Raw genomic sequence first — 22,228 nt, forward strand, 5'->3', positions numbered from 1 at the left:
TTCTCCTTGTTAGCCAAATAGCCAACTTTGCCTGAGCAAACAGAAAATTCAACAAAAGATTTGGCCTTTCCCTTATTTGAATACCGGTACCCCATCATAAACATCCCAAAAGTAAAAACATTCCGACATAAACATTAATGGCATTAACCTGGTGCACACAGAAAACACATGAATCACAGTTTCTCTCATAACACAGAAAGGGCACCCCTGCCCAACTCCTGGGTCGACCCATGCCAACCAGCTGTTAGTGGCCAGCGCTCCATGTAGAACCTTCCACTGGAGGTCCCCTGACCTCCTTGGTACTGGGGCTTTGTAGAGCCCCCTCCATCTAAAACCCACCATACTCTCCACCCCACATACCACCTGCCACTGATGTGCCTTCACTCCTGTTAGGCTCCTAATGTTCCTTACCTTAATGCAGAGGTTGTAGATGACTTTACCTCCCACCCCTTCAAACTCCCCCAGGCTCGGAGTTTTAAAATCTAACAAGTCATCCAGACCCCCTTGCCAGTCCCCAGTCTCTGCCGTCATCTGCAGTGGCGGAAACATTGGTGGCACCTCCCCATTTGCCCGCTCAACCACCCCCTTACTGGCTCAGACAGTGCCTCCTGGACCTCCTCCAGGAATCTTTCCAGCAGCCTAAGAGACATTATTCCTGTTTGTTGTGGCAGGACTTCTGGGGTTTTCCACCCCTCCTCTCCCAGCAGTCGCAGGTCACCCAGCCTTAGTAAACCCGCTGCCATCAGTTTCCTCTGCAGGGTGGCCGACTGAACTGATCTCAAAGGGATGGCTTGGTTGTGGAAGATAGGCTCCACCCAAAGCCCAGGCTCCACACCCCCTTCTCATGAGGGCCTTAGCAGCTGCCAGGCCCTCAGCACTGCAGAGTAAAAGTCTGAGAGACCTGCTGTACTCAGCCTCTCCAGCATCATGAGGAACAGCTGCCGGTCTAACCCTAATCCGCCAGCTCTCCTCAGCAGCGCGCATGCTGGTTCCCTCCAGCCGACATCAGTATGGTACAGCAGTCTCTGTAATGCCTTTAGTCGGAAAGCTGCCACCCTGCTCTCCAGTTCCACCAGGCCCTGTCCTCCTTTGGTGACGGTCATGTACAACAGTGATGGCCCGACCTGAAAAAGTCCACCATTTGCTTTGCAGGTCTGCGAGCCCAGCCCAGGTACACCCCCGACATTTTAAGACCTTCACAACCCAGTAGCAATCCCCCTGGAAGCAAAGGAGGGGCCCACATAACAGGGCTTTGCTCTTGCCCAAGTTTACCTTAGCTGAGGAAGCTCCCTCATACACCTTCAGACTAGTCTCTAGTGCCTGCATATCCTGACCATCCCTGACCATCACAGAAACGTAATCTGCATATGCTGACACTGCTATACCTGTCAACACACCCATGCCTGTCCAGCACTCTCCTTGCAGTCTCTTGCGTAGTAGGCCCAAAAAAGGCTCAATGGCTAGTGTATATAACTGCATCCTTGTCTAATGCCCCTGTCTCACCCAGACTGGTCTACTGAGCGCCCCTCCCACCTTGACCATAGATGACGCCCCAGCATACAACCTCTTCACACTGGCCAAAAACATGTCCCTGATTAAGAACAAGTTGTCTGTGATTGAGTGTCCCAGTACACAATATGTTTGCTCCTTGTGTACTATAGAGTCCAGATGGGACTTCAAGTGGTTAGAGAGGACCTTAGCAAATATCTTATAGTCCGCACAGAGCAATTACACAGGCCTCCAGTTCTTAAGTTCACACAAGTCCCTTTTTTTGGGCAGGAGAGTCAGAGCCGCCCCAGCTCATCGGCAACTCTCCTACACCGACTCATTCACGCAACACGCAAAAGAAGTCAAGTCCAATTATTCCCCTGAATTATTTTGTAAAACTCCACTGGGAGTCTATCAACCCCCGGTGCACGGCCAGGGGACATCTGGGTTACGGCCTCTGCCAGTTCATGGGACAACAGAGGAATGTCCATTTCACCCCTCTGTGCCAGAGATAGCTTAGGGAGTCCTGCAAACAAGACCTGAGCACACATAGCATCACACAGTTCTGCCCTGTACAACTTAGTATAAAACTCCACAGTCCGCTCCCGCATCTCCCCCACCACAGAGGTCACCCGCCCATCAGACAGCCGTAGACAATGCATACCCTTGGCTTCACCGCTCTGTCTTTCCAAACCAAAGAAGAAGGAGCTGAGAGCGTCAGTCTCCTTGAACATGGAGAACCTTGCGCTTGCAAGTGCTCCCTTTGCTTTAACCTGGAAAAAACTGCCCAGGTCCCTACGTAATTCAGCTAAATTAGCCTGGAGCCCCACCATCTCTACCTCCTGTAGGGGAAGGGTCCCATTATTGATTAAGACTTATATGCTTGCTACATGCCTTATAATAGCATGCCTCACTATCATACTGTTGCTATATGTCTGAACTCTGCCACGGTTACACCCTAGCTGTTGCAAGAACATGCCTGCAGGCTGGGCGAGAGACAGACCGGAACTAGGTAAAGAGCTGAGTAGTAAACACTGTCTAGGTTGGCCACTTTGATCTTGTGCGACAGTGGAAAATGCTGATGATACTTAGAATTTAGAGAAGCTACTGTTCTAGGTATCTGCATTAATGTAACCTCAACTCATTGGACATATACATTGACGTAGGTGATCACCACCAGGGAGTGATCACAGCTGCAATCAGCTGCACCCTTTGCTTGGTCGCAGAGCTTACACTGAGACACAGTTGAAGTCGGAAGTTTACATACACTTACGTTGGAGTCATTAAAACTCGTTTTTCAACCACTCCACAAATTTCTTGTTAACAAACTATAATTTTGGCAAGTTGGTTAGGACATCTACTTTGTGCATGACACAAGTCATTTTTCCAACAATTGTTAAGGTGTATGTAAACTTCCGACTTCAACTGTACATGCTGTGTTTCCATTGTTAACTTAAAGAAGATATTGTCTGACTGCTGATTTCACCAACAAGCCAATGACTGACAAGGAACAAGGAACCTAACCCGACACCTACATCTCACTAATACTACGCTTGAGTTCCCCCAATAATATCCTAGCCTCTGAGGATGATAGAGCTGTATACTGTCGACAGTAAAGCCGAATTTGGACTTTCCCCACATCCCACCATTGACTCAGACTCATACTCCTCTCTTTGCTGCCTCCACCTTTCCAAAAAAATCTGGAAACATGAGCAAAAATGGGCATCTTGTAAGAGCTTTACATTAAACTTCCAATAGGATGCATGCCGAGGCCCTGGTGAAATAGACAGCCGAGCCATGGTTATGTGGTGATCCGAAAAACCCACCGGGAGGATGGTAGCGCCCAACAGTCTATTGCTCTGATTCCTGGACATATAAAAACGATCATGTCGGGTTGCGCTCACCCTAGCCCCAAAGAACCATCACCCGTGTATACTGTCTTGTTTCAGGATGTTTAGTTCTCCAAACATCCACTAGGTCGAACTGATCAATGATGTCCCATAACACATAACACCACTTACCCTGAATGAGGCTCCTCCCCATTTCTGTCTTTTGTAAAATCCATTGTACAGATCCAGTCCACGCCGACCACCAGCATCTCCTCAGGCGCTACCTGTGAGAGTTCCTGTCTAAGACACCCAAATAGAACACCCCTCTCTCTAAGTGTGTTAGGCGCATACACATTTCTAAAGAAAAATCCCATGTTGTTAATTTCTGCTTTCACAACAAGCAGCCTACCCCTACACATCTCCTTTGAGGAGCACATTTTTACAGACAAACCTGGTACAAAAACGACTGCCACCCCTGCACTAAAATTTGTCCCACGGCTCAACACACTTGCCCCTTTTCACCAGAACCTCCAATCAACTTCATTCACCACATCACCATGCGTCTCCTGCAGAAACAACACCTTTACCTTTTTTGTTTTACATATTCACCCAACACACTCCTCTTTCCTGCATCTCTGGCTCCATTTATATTAAGCAAGCCTACCCAAAGAGTCTCTAACAAGTGGGAGAAAAGCTAACAAATAAAGAGACCAATAGCAAAGCTCAAAAAACCCCAGTGCCAGAAAGAAACTATTCATCTAAACTGTGTCTGAAGGTAGACCTTTACGCACTGTTGTGACCCACTTCCTCAACCTAAACCGTTTCCTGGGTGAGAGGTCTTCCATGCCCCTCATTTTTCATTGCATGTTGCACTGATCTTACAAACTTTCTCAGATGAGAATAAAAAGCCTCAAGATTAACTTTTTTTCCCCTTTGGTCTCATTCAGGAACTTGTCAGTTCCCTCAACGTATACAGTGTCTTGCGAAAGTATTCGGCCCCCTTGAACTTTGCGACCTTTTGCCACATTTCAGGCTTCAAACATAAAGATATAAAACTGTATTTTTTTGTGAAGAATCAACAACAAGTGGGACACAATCATGAAGTGGAACGACATTTATTGGATATTTCAAACTTTTTTAACAAAACAAAAACTGAAAAATTGGGCGTGCAAAATGATTCAGCCCCTTTACTTTCAGTGCAGCAAACTCTCTCCAGAAGTTCAGTGAGGATCTCTGAATGATCCAATGTTGACCTAAATGACTAATGATGATAAATACAATCCACCTGTGTGTAATCAAGTCTCCGTATAAATGCACCTGCACTGTGATAGTCTCAGAGGTCCGTTAAAATCGCAGAGAGCATCATGAAGAACAAGGAACACACCAGGCAGGTCCGAGATACTGTTGTGAAGAAGTTTAAAGCCGGATTTGGATACAAAAAGATTTCCCAAGCTTTAAACATCCCAAGGAGCACTGTGCAAGCGATAATATTGAAATGGAAGGAGTATCAGACCACTGCAAATCTACCAAGACCTGGCCGTCCCTCTAAACTTTCAGCTCATACAAGGAGAAGACTGATCAGAGATGCAGCCAAGAGGCCCATGATCACTCTGGATGAACTGCAGAGATCTACAGCTGAGGTGGGAGACTCTGTCCATAGGACAACAATCAGTCGTATATTGCACAAATCTGGCCTTCATGGAAGAGTGGCAAGAAGAAAGCCATTTCTTAAAGATATCCATAAAAAGTGTTGTTTAAAGTTTGCCACAAGCCACCTGTGAGACACACCAAACATGTGGAAGAAGGTGCTCTGGTCAGATGAAACCAAAATTGAACTTTTTGGCAACAATGCAAAACGTTATGTTTGGCGTAAAAGCAACACAGCTGAACACACCATCCCCACTGTCAAACATGGTGGTGGCAGCATCATGGTTTGGGCCTGCTTTTCTTCAGCAGGGACAGGGAAGATGGTTAAAATTGATGGGAAGATGGATGGAGCCAAATACAGGACCATTCTGGAAGAAAACCTGATGGAGTCTGCAAAAGACCTGAGACTGGGGCGCAGATTTGTCTTCCAACAAGACAATGATCCAACACATAAAGCAAAATCTACAATGGAATGGTTCAAAAATAAACATATCCAGGTGTTAGAATGGCCAAGTCAAAGTCCAGACCTGAATCCAATCGAGAATCTGTGGAAAGAACTGAAAACTGCTGTTCACAAATGCTCTCCATCCAACCTCACTGAGCTCGAGCTGTTTTGCAAGGAGGAATGGGAAAAAATGTCAGTCTCTCGATGTGCAAAACTGATAGAGACATACCCCAAACGACTTACAGCTGTAATCGCAGCAAAAGGTGGCGCTACAAAGTATTAACTTAAGGGGGCTGAATAATTTTGCACGCCCAATTTTTCAGTTTTTGATTTGTTAAAAAAGTTTGAAATATCCAATAAATGTCGTTCCACTTCATGATTGTGTCCCACTTGTTGTTGATTCTTCACAAAAAAAGACAGTTTTATATCTTTATGCTTGAAGCCTGAAATGTGGCAAAAGGTCGCAAAGTTCAAGGGGGCCGAATACTTTCGCAAGGCACTGTACTTTGACCCCTCAGCTTGACTGGCTGTCAGCTCCGGACACATTGAGGAGGAGTCTGAAAAAAGGCCTCGTCCTCATCATCTTCCTCAGCCTCACTTTCCCCCTCCTCATCTCCATCTCCCATCCTGACCACCTGCCCTTCCTCTCTGGTCAGGACCTCCCCCCCAGCACCAGGCAAAGGTTCCTTGGTGCCTTTGACCACACCAGCCTCTCCCCTCCCAACTTCTTTCTTCTTCCCCTTTTTCCTTTTCCGCTTGACACCCTCATTCTCCCCACTAGTCTCTTACACTTCCCCACTATACTCTCCTCATCAACTAGCATAACCTGACTAGACCCAGCCTCATCTACACCACCCTCCATAACCTGACTAGACCCAGCCTCATCTACACCACCCTCCATAACCTGACTAGGCCCAGCCTCATCTACACCCCCATCTGTAGCCTGACTAGCCCCAGCCTCATCTACACCCCCATCTGTAGCCTGATTAGGCCCAGCCTCATCTACACTACCATCTCTAGCCTGACTAGGCCCAGCCTCATCTACACCACCACCCCCTGACTAACCTAGACTACACCCCCATCTGTACCTAGCCTCATCTACACTACCATCTCAGCCTGACTAGGCCCAGCCTTAGCAATCCGCTTGACTAGTCTCTTACACTTCCCCACTATACTCTCCTCATCAACTAGCATAACCTGACTAGACCCAGCCTCATCTACACCACCCTCCATAACCTGACTAGACCCAGCCTCATCTACACCACCCTCCATAACCTGACTAGGCCCAGTCTAATCTACACCACTATCCTTAAGCTGACTTGGCCCAGCCTCATCTACACCCCCATCTGTAGCCTGACTAGGCCCAGTCTCATCTACACCACCATCTCTAGCCTGACTAGGCCCAGCCTTAGCAACCCCACCATCTCTAGCCTGACTAGGCCCAGCCTCATCTACACCACCCTCCCTGGCATGACTAGGCCAAGGCTCTGTTGCCTGCATCTCATTGCCCCCTGCACGTTGACCTCAATTTCCCCCACTGGCGCTTGTACCCTCACCTTGTCTATGGCCTTTATGTCTGCACGCAAAGCTCTTATGCCCCAAAGTCCCACACTCAAAACATAGTAGACTATATGTGCTGGTAAAACCTGCTTAGAGCCCCTACCCATGTATCACTTTAAAATGCAAATTTAGCTGTTGCTCATTGTTATTCAGAAACTTGAACACTTGCCTCCTGAATGAAACAACATGCTTAAAGGCATCTGCCTGAACCTGCCGACAGTACACGAAAACCGCTAGCAAACTTATCAAAACGACTCAGCTCTTTCCTGATTTGATCATCCGTAATAGAGGCAAATTTGCGACTACCATCCTGGTCAAATGGAAAGAAGAGCAATTGGCACCAGCACACTCCTTACAAATATCCCACTAGCAATGAGTCTACCCAGTAGAACCTCCTCCACCTTAACTCCATTCTCAGGGACACACCTGAATCCATGCCGTAATGACAACGTCTCCTCCACGCTAGTCTGAGAAGCCATTGCGCACACCACACCTTCCAATCCCCAGGAAACTAAAACTCTGTCCTCATCCACCCTAACTTTGTGAGAGTGTGAGAGTGTGAGATGTATATATATATATATTCAGAAACTTGAACACTTGCCTCCTGATTATTACGGATGATGAAATCAGGAAAGAGCTGAGTCGTTTTGATAAGTTTGCTAGCGGTTTTCGTGTACTGTCAACAGGTTCAGGCAGATGCCTTTAAGCATGTTGTTTTGTTCAGGAGTCAAGTGTTCAATTTTCTGAATATATATATATACATCTCACACTCTCACACTCTCACAAAGTTAGGGTGGAAGAGGACAGAGTTTCAGTCGTCCTGGTCCCTTTGCAGAAAAACAGCCCCAAAGCATGATGTTTCCACCCCCATGCTTCACAGTAGGTATGGTGTTCTTTGGATCATTTTGACCCCACGGGGTGAGATCTTGCGTGGAGCCCCAGATCGAGGGAGATTATCAGTGGTCTTGTATGTCTTCCATTTCCTAATAATTGCTCCCACAGTTGATTTCTTCAAACCAAGCTGCTTACCTATTGCAGATTCAGTCTTCCCAGCCTGGTGCAGGTCTACAATTTTGTTTCTGGTGTCCTTTGACAGCTCTTTGGTCTTGGCCATAGTGGAGTTTGGAGTGTGACTGTTTGAGGTTGTGGACAGGTGTCTTTTAAACTGATAACAAGTTCAAACAGGTGCCATTAATACAGGTAACGAGTGGAGGATAGAGGAGCCTCTTAAAGAAGAAGTTACAGGTCTGTGAGACCAAATACTTATTTTCCACCATTATTTGCAAATAAATTCATTAAAAATCCTACAATGTGATTTTCTGGATTTTTTTTCTCATTTTGTCTGTCATAGTTGAAGTGTACCTATGATGAAAATTACAGACCTATCATCTTTTTAAGTGGGAGAACTTGGCTGACTAAATACTTTTTTGCCCCACTGTATATACATATAATGTATGTGTCTGGGAATTTGGCATTATTATCTATGGCCTAACCAGGGGCGAGGAGCTAAGGCACATTCCTACACATTCTGTTTCCCGTTTAGACATCTGGACTTTCACTGGGCAAGAGCTGGAGGTGGGGTGGGGATCATCCTCACTTAAGTGTACTTTGGCAGGTGTTCCATCCTGGAGCCCGAACCCTCCACCTTAAAGCATCGGAGCACAAGGCTGGGCCATCGAGCTGCTGCAGCTCCATGCACACTGCTCTGGAAGCAATACAGTCAAGTAGCTAGGAGTCAGACATTTAACTTCAGTGTTCAACGCTTTAAACTAAATGGTATTTAGAGAGATGAGATGTTCTATTCTAATATTTTCCTTAATTTTCTTGTTTAATGAGAAGAACTTGCCATAAAGGCTGTCTGGTCGCTTTTATGAACTAAAACATTTTATGGGCAGAAACCAATCCAAATTTGCAAAAACTGTCAAATGAAATATGTGAATTGTGACTCGCAGCATCTCCACTTGCAGTTAAACCAGCACTTTATTGCAGTTTACAGCATATTGTTAATTTCCATCAGGAAAATGCACCAAACTGCAGTGGGAAACGAGCTCTCCAGAACAGAGCAGCAGAGACTGCAGGTTGAGTGGCCTAGGAATTTCTACACAATCTTTCTCATTTGGCAGGTAGGGCTACTGTAGTGTAGAAATTTGGTTGGGAATGAAAACGTATTTGTTATTTTTCATGTATTATAACATATGCCATTAGCATTTGTATGTAAGTATGATCCATCTCATTTAAAATGAATAAAAAAAACAAAAAAACGAACATCCATTGGAATGAATGAAGATGTTTGGATCATATCTATGTGTTTGTTACATTGTAAATCAGCAAAGGGAGAATTATCCCCTTTTATAAACATGTAAGGAGCATTGGCATGTGTTTGATTTGGCCTTGGCTGGGCTGGTCATGAGCAAGTGCTTCAGTCCAAATGAAACTGGGATGGTTACCATGCTAAATCACCCCACAGCCAGACACATCAGGCTGCTTCACGGGAGATTTACCGGTGACTGGGCTGCACCACGCTAATTCATAGTGACCACTTACTTTGGAGGGGACAGGGATGGAGAGGAGAAGAGCAGCTAGGGCAAGGTACCAAGAGGAGGGATGGAGGGATGGACGTGGGTGACCTACCTGTTTTAGTATTGTCCAATACTCGTGGGTGAGGGAGATAAGGCATTCAGAGGATTTTAGGATTGTGGTGTTACTGACAAGGACTGTGGGTAGTGTTGTCTCAGGGCTGTTGGGAAAATACACATCTGTCAGAGGACATTCCAGTGGGTCCGAGTCTTGAGGGGCGATCGGGAGTAGGGGGGACTGGGAAAATGTTTGCGTTGTTTGGATTGTCACCGGGCCCTTGCTTATGACTTCTCAGACAGGATCAGTTTCAGACACGATGTCTAAGAGAATAACTATTGTCACAGATAGTGTTTGTATGTGTTTGTATGATACATAAGAGGGATTTGATGTAGCATGGGAGTCTGGAGAGAGATCTCTCTGTCAGTGATGTAGCGCCTTATGGCAGTTGCAATAGAATCATAGTAGGTGGAACGTCACATCGGCACCGTTATGAGATCATATCAAATAATTTAGTTGATTTCCTTGAAATATCTGTTTTTATCTAATTCAAGAGGATTTTATTTGTAAAAAAAAATGCCTGTCACTTTGTATAAAATAAGACTGTATTATAAGACAAGTCTTAATCTTCCACCGGGATCTTGCTATTTTGTTTCAGGTCCGTAGGAGGGGGAACATTTGAGCATTTGAGAGCTGAGCGTATGCTCTAGCTCTGTCATAAGATCCATATTAAAATCTTTGAAATGGCATGAATTTCAAATATATACGTATATTTAGCTGTGTGGTATGCACTTGGTTCCGACAAATCCTTTGTGATCTTTTTGGTATGGTTTGATTTAAAGGAAATCTTTATTTTTCAGCTCTGAGCACACCTCTAGATTTTGCTGAATAACCTGAATGTTTTTTTTCTCGTGGCATTTGAGCAGTGCCAATTTAATGGAAATGACTCTGTGATTCCGTCAATGTCAAGTGAAATTACTTTTCATATTGACAAATAACGGCAGTGTTACAGGTTGACTGCTCCTCTTTATTTGATATCAAATGAAATAAAATGCCAGTGTGTAATTGAAGAGAATTATGTTTCAGTTAGTGAAAGAGCGGATTAAAAGTAATGACCACGAGAACCCACTGAAACAACTCATATGGAGCTTCCCAGTTGTACCCTCTCCAATACTGTACATTGGGATCATACTGAGATGTTTGTGTGTGTTTGCATGTGTGAGCAAGTACACAAGTGCTATGGATGTGTGTGTGTGTTGTCCATTTGTCTGCCCTGAGGGTCTTTTGCAGTCTCATAAACAGTCTTGACCTGCTTGGACTGGATGCTTTCTCCTAGATTAAGGTCTAAACCAGTTGCTTTCGTGTTTATAAGTCTGAGGTTAGCTTGTGAACCTCATCAGCAAAACATTTGATCTGGGTTTATATGTATTATGGACATAAACACTCACACTTCCTTACAACATGTATTTTATTTGAAATAATTAGTAATGATCCATTTATGGTCTGATGTGAACTTGAAAATGTTGCTAGACAGCACATTTTTGCCTGCATAAAGATAGGAAAATTAAACTTTTTATTGGAAGATGAGGACATTTTGTGAAAAAATGCTCTAACCAGTCCCACCTACACAACACCTGTAAAGGAATGTAGCTAATGAGTGGTTATAGATGCAGTACCTTAAATTGAGCCAGTTTGCAGCAACAGGAAATGTGGATTATAATTAATTTACATTTTTGTGGAGGTTGTAAGGAAAAATCAAGTCTGAAATTTCAAAGTGCAAATAACAAACTTAAGAATAACAAACTTTCAGCAAAGTTCTCCTGCAACAGGGTGATCAAATTCAAATCCTACATCTGCAAACACAACATTCTGCTTTGCTCGTGATTACAATGACTCCATTTAGAGAGAGAGAAATGATTCTAAAACAGTTAAATAGCTGTTCTATAAAGACATCTCTGAGTGCTCTGTCCTTTCCTATTTGTATTCCTAGAAGAAGAGTGGGTTTATTTGACTGGCCTGTGATTGATGTTTATGTTGTGTTTTGATGCAACTTTGACTATGATGAATCTTAGATCCGGTGACAGTGCATTGTTCAAGGCAGTGAATCAAACACTGATTGAATGCACCATGAGTGGATATTCTTCTTGAAGTGCAGCAGGCATTTGAAAGGCCCTCAGATGTCACTCACGGTTCAGGCAGCTCACCTTCATTGATACCATGTTGGATTAATGTTGTCTTTAAAAAAAAATAATGAATTTGATTCATTTTTAGAATCAACCAGCAATTCAGATCATAGAATGTCTTGTGAACTGAATTTGTTTAGGCTATTACAGCTACTCTATGCTGAAATAACAATCATTTAGATGATGGTGAAGAAGAATACAATGTGTTTTCTGCTCGTTGATAGTCTAGGAACAGATAGGATCTGTGCTTTCAGTGTAATCCTAGAACACTTCAGGACATGTGGAAGTGGCTTCTACAGTATAAGATCACGCTCTGTCAGGCTTCCTGTCTGTCTGACTGTCCGCCTCATATTTTCTCTCCCACTCTTGACGTCTCTGTCTGAACCCAGCTTTTTAAGACGCTAATGAATTACTGATTGCTAAAATGAAAAAAATTGCAAATTACAAGTATCATTATCCTCTATTAAGGAAGTCATTCATTTCTTTGTGCATGTCCACAGATGTAGTTACTAGGGAAACGGCATGTTGTTTCATTAAAGCCTGCTATTCAGTGGTGGGGGCTCTAACCCCCTCTCCTGCCTCTTAAGATTGCATTACAGAGGTCTTAACTGTTCCATAATTGTCTGGTGGCGCTCAATCCCTCATCACTGCATGTGGGACGTGAATACACTTCCAGCCCTTAAAAAAGAAGAAAGGGATAAACAATAGCTAATGGAATGTTTTTTTAACAACAGTTTCAACAAAACAACAAGGTTACTTACCGGTAGGCACTTTGAGTTGTATTAATCCATATGTCACAGTGGGCTTTGGAAGCCATCACCATTCATGCCCAAATTTGTATTTCATGTTATGGATGGCTGTTTTAGTTGGATTCCTATTTGAGAATATGTATCCATCTTTGGGGCTGTCGTGGTGATGCTGTCCTGGTGTCAGGCCTGTATCGATCTCCTGCAGTATGCGTGCAATGTGAGACTGATGCATGTTGGAGAGTACACACACACACACACACACACACACACACACACACACACACACATTTGAGACTAGCTGTTGCAGGGCTGGACAGGTGACCCACCTAGAGGAGTGATTGAATGCCACAACGCTGGGCTTTGGCATTGAGCAGATATAATGTAGAGTCTAAAGGTGCACCCTGCCATGATGATGAATACAGGCAAGATGAAAAATAAATGTTGCTGTATCATTCAATGGGCCATTCAGTGTGACCTCTTTAAGATGCACTCTGTCTATTTTTTTTGCCAGACACATTAAGCATCAGGATTAAAGTCTCTAATGTGAACACAGATCTCAAGGACAACTAAACTGTCTGCTGGCATATGTCAGAGCAGGGCCTTCATCACTGTTCCATGAGTTTCAACTACTCACTATCTTGGAGAGCTGGAGTCCCGAAGTAGCCTACAGGCCTAAGCTTATATGTTGTTATATACTGTGTATTTTCCTTGTATACTGGATGAAATGACTGGATGACATTAACTATGTTTATGAGGCATTATAAGCAAGTAATGTTGCATATATCAACTGAGTATTCTAAATGTGAAGCAGATGTTTCAGAACAAACTGGAATCTTTCAAATACACCAATAGTGCTGTATGCTTGTTTATTTTTGACATTGGGGCTGTCAGCGTTTTGAACATGTAGGCCAGACAGACATTCATTTTGAATGCAGGGAAAGGAACCACACTGGGATAACTGTTAGCTGATAGGATAGAAAGATCCATCTCTTTCTAAGAATCTGGAGCATGACTGCAGACAACCCTGGCTGAGGAGTTGGCATGAATTAGTTTTATCAACTTGAATGAACAATCAGCAGAAGCATAATATGAATGGGAGCAGCATCCACAGTAGTATTGATTGGAGGCGGGAGAAAGCACGGAGAGAAAGAATGAACCCAGCCTTGTCATCCATACTTCACATACCAAACACAGGCCCACAGTCAAAACCCACCCCCTCCTTATTCAATAAAATATGTGTATACAATAGCAGCAGCAGATATCCCTGTAGCTTAGCAATATCAGAAATAAATAGAGAAGCAGTACAGATGTAGGATCTTAATTTGAGCTAGTTTGCTACAGCAGGAAAATATTCCTGCAGCAACAGGAAATGTGAATTATTATGTGGATTATAATTTTTTTTTTTTTGTTAAGGCAAACCCAGTCTGAAATTTCTAAATGTAAATTGCAATCTTTATAAGCCTTTTTAAAACTCAAATATACTACACGTTTGCAAGAAAATTCTCAGCAACAAAAGAGTGATCAAATTGAGATCCAACACCTGTATTTGGGACACAACTGTCTGAATATTTATGCCTCAAATACACCTTGTGTCAGTTAAAAAGGCCAGTGCAATACCAGTATGAGGTACTTAGCCTTACATAGACATTTTCGTAACACTCATTTTGGGGTTTCTAAAGATGGGTCATTATCCAGCAATAATGTAAAGTATGATAATAGCTGATCATAGTACTTTCTTATTCCTTGATTGTTCCTCCCTCTGTGCCTCTGATGTGAATTTGAAACCTTGACCCCAGTGCAGAGCAAAGAAAAATAAAATAGAATGTAGGGGGGGTCTGTATTAACCTTCCATATTCAGAGCTCTGTTGTATCTTCTAAGGTCCCCATGTAAGTATCAGCCTCATGAAAGCAATGAGTTCATGTCTCTTTAATCCTAGTCAAATGCCTTGCTTCTTTACTGATATTCACTCCTATGCTTTTAGACTACTGCTCCACTCTAATTACCAGCAAATAGTCCCTGCTGTGTTGAATGTGGTTCTGCAAATGGAGCTAGACACTGTTTATTAAACAGGCTGGGTTATTGGCTTGATGAGTGAGGAGAAAACTCACAGTATAAAGATGCGGACGGACATTAACCAGACATTGCTTCCAGTTCAAGAAGTCATGGGATACGGTGTATTTTTTGGAGGTTGTACGGTACCATACTACCTTATAATCTGACCTATAACAGTTAGGCCAGTCTTATTAGACCTAGACCTTCATCGGATGGTGAATGTCAGCGTTACTCGCGTCATAGACTTCCTCATAGGCATCCGTAAAACTTTATTTTCTGCAGCTTGACTTGGATATCAGATGTTCTTCACAGTTCATTTGGCCTGGACATCTGGAGGAACAGCTGGGAGCCATTTTGGAGCAATGGGCCCAGTCTTTGATATAGACTCAGTCAGTGTTCGCTTTCCATACAGATGCATAACAGAACAGGGGGCAACATGAATCTCTCTCTCGCTCTCTCACTCTCTCTCTTGCTCTCGCTCCTCCTCTCGCTCTCGCTCTCTCTCTCTTGCTCTCGCTCTTCCTCTCGCTCTCGCTCTCTCTCTCTTGCTCTCGCTCTCTTTCTCTCTTGCTCTCGCTCCTCCTCTCGCTCTCGCTCACTCTCTCTCTTCCTCTCGCTCTCGCTCTCTCTCTCTCTCTTGCTCTCGCTCTCGCTCTCTCTCTCTCTCTTGCTCTCGCTCCTCCTCTCGCTCTCACTCTCTCAGAACCAAGTACGGCTCCCTTTTATCCACTCCCTCTTGGATATGTTTCATCTACGTTCCCATTGAAACTCCTCTGAACTAACGGCCCCATACTGTATTTTAATTTGAAAGCTGAAACCGTTGTGGCGGTTTATGTCTGTTTTTTTATTTTTATGGAGTGGCAGAGATGCATCAAACACCGGCCTTGATTGTGACATGATGTCGCAGCTATTCCTACCATTGCCAGATTGGAAATCTCTACCGTTGGGGTCGTATTTCTGCCAATGCTTGACATCAACAGTTCTGTATGTATGAAGGATGCTGTCCCTCACTCCCTCCCTCTACAGTACCATGAGCTAGGGGAGACTGTGGGTATAAACCTGATGGACCGGGGCTCTACTATGTATTCTCATACCGGCTGAGTCTCATTTCCCTCTCGGTGAACTCTGAATCAGACCTGTCACACTGGCCTGGGTCCTTGCTGTCCGGTATCTTTGGGATGTCCAACTCATACAACTCCCCATTTGACGTGGAAATGTAAATGCTTAAGGTTAGGGTTATGTAAGGGTTAAGGTTAGGGTAATGGTTAAGGTTAGGGTTTGTGGTATGGATGTCCCAAGGATTCTGGATAGCACTAACCCACTGGTGCCTATTCACCATAGGACTCCATTTATATTACAACAACGGCAGTGAAGGAAGCCACAAAATGTTCATAAAATTGGTCAGATAGCCTTGTATTGTCTATATAACAGCTAGATTTACAATATGGCTCTGATAGTATTGAATTGTCAATGTTACAGATAGATATAGCTACTGTATGTACAGTGTAATATTATTAAGTAGATTATTTTTCCCAATCCTCTTCCCTCAGGTCTGTTCCCAGTTGTACTGAACCTGGCCTCCAATTGTGGAGATCCACCACAACCTGTGGAGAGACAGGATCAGAGATGTACTGCAAACTAGTGGAGCACGTCCCCGGACAGCAAGTCAGGAACACGCAGTGCCTCATCTGCAACAACAACAGTGAGAGACCATTTGGTAACTATCACTATTATACTGTACCTACTGCATACAGTACAACTCCACTTTGTACTGTATCAGCATTATTCATACTGTACAGTAGGATTAAGAGTGTGGAATACTGTATACAACCACGTTCAGCAAAGATTTAGAGAATCAATTTGCACATTGCCCTCATCAAAGCGCATCACTGCGATCATCATTTATCTATTCCAAAATCAATGGGCTAAGCCTATGAAATATAAGTGGCCTGAGATTGCTGAGGGGGGACTTTTGAAGAGCTCTGACTTGTGGTTCTGTAAGCACAGCCTGCGTTGGTGAGCATATCTCACTAACTAACTGAGGACACATCTTACTGTGTAAATCACAACAGTGTGCTGTGTGTACACAGAGAGGAGCCATGCAACCTCTTCTCACAGCCACTTTTGACTTAGGCTGTGAGTTGTAATTACTATCTGATAGAGAAAATCAGTCAGATGAACTGGTGCAGATAAACTTTGCAAATATATCCTAAAATATAATACATTTTTTCAGGAAACAAGTATCCTCAATACAGTTGAATTCGGAAGTTTACATACACTTATGTTGGAGTCATTAAAACTTGTTTTTCAACCAATCCACACATTTCTTCTGAACAAACTATAGTTTTGGCAAGTCGGTTAGGACATCGACTTTGTGCATGACACAAGTAATTTTTCCAACAATTTGGACAGATTATTTCACTTATAATTCACTGTATCACAATTCCAGTGGGTCAGAAGTTTACATACACTAAGTTGACTATGCCTTTAAACAGCTTGGAAAATTCCAGAAAATTATGTCATGGCTTTAGAAGCTTCTGATAGGCTAATTGACATAATTTGAGTCAATTGGAGGTGTACCTGTGGATCTATTTCAAGGCCTACCTTCAAACTCAGTGCCTCTTAGCTTGATATCATGGGAAATCGAAAGAAATTGTAGACCTTCACAAGTCTGGTTCATCCTTGGGAGCAATTTCCAAACGTCTGAAGGTACCACGTTCATCTGTAGCACACAAGTATAAACACCATAGGACAACGCAGCTGTCATACCGCTCAGAATGGAGACACGTTCTATCTCCTAGAAATGAACGTACTTTAGTGCGAAAAGTGCAAATCAATCCCAGAGCAACAGCAAAGGACCTTGTGAAGATGCTGGAGGAAACAGGTACAAAAGTATCTATAGCCACAGTAAAACAAGTCCTATATCGACATAACCTGAAAGGCCGCTCAGCAAGGAAGAAGCCACTGCTCCAAAACCACCATAAAAAATAGCCAGACTACGGTTTGCAACTGCACATGGGGACAAAGATCATACTTTTTGGAGAAATGTCCTCTGGTCTGATGAAACAAAACTGTTTGGCCATAATGGCCATCGTTATGTTTGGAGGAAAAAGAGGGAGGCTTGCAAGCCGAAGAACTGTCACGACTCCCACCAAAGGTGGCTCCTCTTCCTGTTCAGGCGGAGCTCGGCGGTCGTCGTCACCGGTCTACTAGCTGCCACCGATCCCCTTTTCCTTTTCTGTTGGTTTTGTCTTATTGGTTACACCTGTTTCTTGTTTGGGTTTTGGTTTTTGTTAGGGCTGTTTCAGACGGTTATGCCTGCCTGCTTTTGTGCGGGCTTGTTTCTATGTTTGTTTTATGGATGTTTGGGTCCTGTTTTGCGGCCGGTCATTGTATGTGCCTGGTCTTCCAAATGGACAATGACCCCAAGCATGCTTCCAAAGTTGTGGCAAAATAGCTTAAGGACAACAAAGGCAAGGTATTGGAGTGATCACAAAGCCCTGACCTCAATCCCATAGAAAATTTGTGGGCAGAACTGGAAAAAGCATGTGCGAGCAAAGAGGCCTACAAACCTGACTCAGTTACATCAACTCTGCCAGGAGGAATGGGATAAAATTCACCCAACTTATTGTGGGAAGCTTGTGGAAGGCTGCCTGAAATGTTTGACCCAAGTTAAACAAATGAAAAGCAATGCTACCAAATACTAATTGAGTGTATGTAAACTTCTGACCCACTGGGAATGTGATGAAAGAAATAGAAGCTGAAATAAATCATTCTCTCTACTATTATTCTGACATTTCACATTCTTAAAATAAAGTGGTAATCCTAACTGACCTAAAACAGGGAATTGTTACTTGGATTAAATGTCAGGAATTGTGAAAAACAGAGTTTAAATGTATTTGGCTAAGGTGTATGTACACTTCCGACTTCAACTCTACATATTTGGGCTGTGTCCCAAATAGGGTTTGACTGTGTCCCAAATATCTCCCTATTATTTTTATAGTGCACTACTTTTGAACAGGACCCATAGGGCTCTGGTCAAATGTAGAGCACTATGTAGGGAATAAGGGGTCACTTGGGACGCATCTCAAGCCTCCATGAACCAACTAAGCAGTGTAGGTTAGAGTCCAGGGAGCAGGCAGCACAGATATCAGAAAGACTGACGGGCCAGACAGACAGACAGACAGACAGACAGACAGACAGACAGACAGACAGACAGACCTTGTTCAGTAATTACACAAGTCTCTCAGAAAGGTCATTGCTCTGTAAATGCTTTTAGACAATAATTATCGGCGAAGAGGGCTTCCTGTCTGGAAGAAAAGAGAAGAAATGGACTCGTCATCATTTATCTTGTCTCATCGTTCTATAATGAGACTTTCATTTTTCTGGTAATTTCAGGTCTGACTGAAAGGACATTTTTGTTAATTTACATTTAGCTTGTCATTGTGGGCACTCCTGATATGAAATACTATACATTCCCACCATATTAGTACGTCATTAGGGAGAGACAATGTTTGAGTCCATATTTTCCTCATCCACATCTTACAACTGCATGCCTGGTGAGTAATTAGCCATGTAAGAATAGGCTTGAACATGACCATGTTATAAGCAGATTCGTACTCCTTATTGTGAATCAATTGGAAATGCATTAAATGAATGATTTCTCTCATAAATGGTAGAAAAACTATTAAACTGCGTAATCAAGAGGGCAACTTTAATCATTTAATGCTCCATAAGCAACGTTTCCTCATTAGCAGGCTCCTTACAGTTTCCATGGTTTCTAACTAGCACTGAAATGTCAGAAATAAGTAGCCTATGATTGAGAGTGTTCAATCATCTGATATCCAGCAGCTCTTAAGTGACAAGTCACACGCTAACTCATTGCTCCTATCTTCAAACACTGTCTCCTTAATTGTAATGCTTTGTTTCATCTCATTGTTATTCCTAGAGCACCACCCGATTGAATATGCCATCGATGGGACTAACAGATGATGGCAGAGCCCCAGCATTAAGAACGGCATGGACTACCATTACGTCACTATCACTCTGGATTTACAACAGGTAGGCCCAGATCTGTTAGTGCTGTACAGCTAACTCCTCTGGTCGTTGTCTGGCATGACAATAACCATAGGAGTTGGCAAGATGGCACAAACAGATCTGGGACCAGGCTCACTGTAAATCCTATTGAAACTGTAAAGCCACTTGTCAGCCAAGTTCCCAGACCAGGTCCACAGTGTAGCTTAATTTACTTGGCAGCCTTATGTGATACATACTCACACGTTTGTTTAGTCCGGTTTGGATAGAGTGTTTGTAAAGATGCTGGCTGTAGACTTTGAAATGCTATGAGATATTATGTGTAACTCATCATATGAGATGCACAAGTGGCTGGGAAGAGGGTTGTTGTAGTTGAACTCTGTGTAACCCCCATGGCTGTGTAACTCTATCTGAAAAAACAGTTATGGATTTCAAGCTCTCTCAGGAGAGGAACAGTACCACTGAATCACACCAACATTAGTTGTGTTTCCATATTCCCTCTGTCAATTACTTGACATGAAAAATAAATGAAAAGTTTCATACAAATATTTTCTTGGACACTGACACTACAGCGATCACTTTCTAAAATTGATATGTTTTTCTTACCAGCAAACCGCCCACTTCGTTGCACTCTTGCTCAACACAATATCACAGTTGCAGTGAAAATGGGATTTAGGCTAAGAGTGCAGCCATCCTTAGAACAGTTTGAGATGAAAACTAGCGGAAACATAGCATGAAGGTAGTTGTGTTTATGCCCATCATTATTTCAATTGACACACTTGAGAGGGTGTCTGGACTGCTGATTTCTTCCTTGTGTACCCTTTAAGCATATGTGTTCCGTAAGAGACTGCACTTCCTCATATCAGCATGATGTCTCTGTAATGACTCCTCCGCTATTGACCTACAACAGGAAATTATTCAAACCAATGGAGACTCTCTGAATACAATACAGCAGTGTGCTGGATCTCTGTGACTTCTGGGTTTAAGGGATGGTAGTGTGTGTGTGTGTGTGTGTGTGTGTGTGTGTGTGTGTGTGTGTGTGTGTGTGCTTGCGTGTGAGAGAGCAAGAGAGAGAGAGGAACAAAAGGAGGGGGATCCTGAGGCTAGATTGTGATTAGTTTGGTACTGGGTATGGTAACTCAGCCTTCCTCCCAAGGCCTCTGATATGATCAGGGGTGAGCGTGAAGACGTGGCCCCGCTCCCAGCGCCTCCACGGCTGGTGATTCATGGGAGTTTGTCTCTGGCTGAGTTATTATGCTTAGGGTCAGAGTGTGGCTCTCAGCAGACGCAGGGGAAGGGTCCCTGTCTGTGTCTGTCTCTTTCCCTTCCAGGAAATAGACATGCAAACATGTCTCCTTCATCAACCTGTCATGTTACACAGGAGACGAGAGCAGGGTCACTCCAGAATTAATGAAAGTGTCACTTACACTGTTGAATTAAATATACAATGAAACAAAGTTGGGACCCTGGAATAAAAAAAATAGAGATGGATGAAAGGGATCAGATTATGTGGAAAAAATCTCTGGTTATTCTACCAGGAGTAAGCAACCAAAGACGGAATGCGTAACATAGCAACTAGAATATGAACAGTAGAGAAAAGTACGTAATTTAATTTAATGCACATACAGTTGAAGTCCGAAGTTTACATACACCTTAGCCAAATTGTCACATTCTGACCGATATTTCCTTTGTTTTGTCGTTATTTAGTATGGTCAGGGTGTGAGTTGGGGTGGGCAGTCTATGTTTGTTTTTCTATGATTTTGGGATTTCTATGTTTCGGCCTAGTATGGTTCTCAATCAGAGGCAGGTGTCGTTAGTTGTCTCTGATTGAGAATCATACTTAGGTAGCCTGGGTTTCACTGTTTGTTTGTGGGTGTTTGTTTCCTTGTCTGTGTTTTTCACCACACGGTACTGTTTCGGTTTTGTCATTTCACGTATTCATTTATTGTTTTTGTATTTCGTAGTGTTCAGTGTTTTTGTTATTAAAAACGATATGGACACATACCACACTGTGTTTTGGTCCGATCCCTGCTACACCTCCTCTTCAGACGAAGAGGAGGAAAACCCTTACAGAAACACCCACCAACCAAGGACCAAGCGGCGTGGTAACAGACATAAGCAGCAGCAGCGGCCAGCATCACAAGACTCCTGGACTTGGGAGGAGATTTTGAACGGAGAAGGACCCTGGGCACAGGCTGGGGAATATCGCCGCCCCAAAGCAGAGCTGGAGGCAGCGAAAGCTGAGCGGCGGCGATATGAGGAGGCAGCACGGCAGCGCGACAGGTACGAGAGGCAGCCCCCCAAATTTTTTGGGGGGGAGCACACGAGGAGTGTGGCTAAGCCAGGTAGCAGACCTGAGCTCACTCCTCGTGCTTATTATAAGCAGCGCATTACTGGTCAGGCACCGTGTTATGCGATTAAGCGCACGATGTCGCCAGTACGTGCCCATAGCCCGGTGCGCTATAGGGCAGCCCCCCGAAAGTGTCATGCGAGTGTGGGCATCCAGCCAGGAAGTATGGTGCCTGCTCCGCGTGTCTGGTCACCGGTACGCCGTTTCGGTCCAGGGTATCCTGCGCCGGCTCTGCGTGCTGTGTCTCCGGGGCGCTGGGAGGGTGCAGTGCGTCCTTTGCCTGCGCTCCGCTCGTGCCGGGCAAATGTGGGAGTGG

General features: G+C 43.8%; 1 pseudogene; it reads left to right on the forward strand.

Moving 5' to 3' along the window:
* Nucleotides 1-786: 786 nt before the first annotated feature.
* Nucleotides 787-22,228, forward strand: part of LOC139415411 (laminin subunit alpha-2-like) — a 152,841-nt pseudogene continuing 131,399 nt past the window's right edge.

Source organism: Oncorhynchus clarkii, chromosome 8 (genome assembly GCF_045791955.1).
Source record: "Oncorhynchus clarkii lewisi isolate Uvic-CL-2024 chromosome 8, UVic_Ocla_1.0, whole genome shotgun sequence".
Classification (NCBI taxonomy): Eukaryota; Metazoa; Chordata; class Actinopteri; order Salmoniformes; family Salmonidae; genus Oncorhynchus; species Oncorhynchus clarkii.